Source organism: Ursus americanus, chromosome 20, assembly GCF_024610735.1.
Source record: "Ursus americanus isolate L20-20 chromosome 20, mUrsAme1.1.p, whole genome shotgun sequence".
In the NCBI taxonomy this organism is placed as follows: Eukaryota; Metazoa; Chordata; class Mammalia; order Carnivora; family Ursidae; genus Ursus; species Ursus americanus.
Window position 1 is genome coordinate 58211524 of NC_142146.1, and position 1583 is coordinate 58213106.

The 1583-nt window shown below is 34.9% G+C and overlaps 1 pseudogene; it reads right to left on the reverse strand.

The window, feature by feature from the left end:
* Positions 1-355: 355 nt before the first annotated feature.
* LOC123802637 (small VCP/p97-interacting protein pseudogene) lies at positions 356-585 on the reverse strand (annotated as a pseudogene).
* Positions 586-1583: the final 998 nt, after the last annotated feature.

Genomic DNA, 1583 nt, shown 5'->3' on the forward strand with positions numbered 1-1583 from the left:
ATACAATGGCAAACTTTAAGGTTTGAGATGTATGCAGACTTTTTACATGCAATCTATATACATTCACTGTTTGGGTCCATGTTTTAACTACTAAAAATTGGCATTTCACCCACTACTTGCAGAAGAGCAAATGCAGGAAAATGAGTACTTAACAAAAGGTCTGTCCATTTCCTACATTTGGAAACCGAAAGCATTTTCAATATATCAATATTGAAAAAGCACTGACTGAATTTAATGGCACTAAAATTACAAAGTCTGAATCTTCATTTATTCAAAGAGAAGATATTAAGCTGAAAACATCCACTTGAAAGCAGATATTAGTTACCGGCAGTAAACTTTTCCACCCATGTTATGCTTAAGAAACTGTCCACCTAACCTTCCGGTGGGGGCCCCGATGCAGCAATTTGCTTTTCTATTTTTTTTTTCTTTTTCTTTCTCTACTTCCACAGATCAACCATCCGAAATGTCCCAAGATACAGCCTCCTTCTGTCTTCTATCTGCAGCCTCTGCAAGCTTTGCTCTTTTTTCTTCCATGTCTGGCCTGGGGGGTGCAGACTCCCCAGTTTAGGGAAAACACAGCCCCATGGGAAGAGAGGCTGGGGTCCCTTAGTGGGCCTGTCCCAGACCAGGCTATATATGGAAATTTTATTGAAACTCATTACATTCCATCACCAATACTTTGCTTATTAAGGAAAAAAAAAACTTTAAAATGGTTTGGTCACAAAATATACTAGAATTACATTAGTGTCAGAAACAATTTTGGGAGAAAAAAATAATCTGAATTTGAATTTCAAGTCAAGATTGGGTGACATTTTGGGTTTTTTGTTTTTTACTGTGCATAATCTTAATTATCAAGAATATATTATCAAATCAATTTGACTTTTTCTCTACAGAAAAAAAGCATTTGATGATAATGCTAGTATTAAAGTCCATGAGCATTTTGAGATTTCATTGAAATGTCATGAAATATATTTTCACTACTTTACGTGTAGTTATACAAAGGATTTTAAAGTATGATTGAATGTATTAATGTTATTTTAGAGAGTTCCAACACTAGTTAAACTAATGTTAGCATATTAAATATTTCTTTTTAATATATAAATTTATAATATTTATGAGCACTATAGGATTTCTAGAACAAAATTATGATACCAAAGGGTTACAGACAGACACCACTAGTTACACATAGTGTGGGTATAGAAAATCTTTATTGGGAAAATATTTACATGCCTGAAGTTTAAGTAGAAGAACATCATAATCTCAAAAGTTTAACCCTGAGCCCAAAGTTTAGTCTTAGGATAGATGGACTGTATCCACCATGGCCAACTTTTCAGTAGAGATGTCTCCCTACATTAATTACATATTTTTGGGTCAACTGATAGGAAACAGTTGTATAAACATGTAAAAAATAGAAGTTTTCTGGTTGAAAAGGAGGCCTGATAGAAAGAAGAAATGTCCAGCAGCAGTTCCTGGTATTAACCCATTCTTGTGTCGTGCCAGCTCAAACCTACTGAGTCAGCTCTTTACCGATCCACCAAAAGAGGGAAGGAAATTAGCCTCCAAGATACTCCAGATCCACCCCT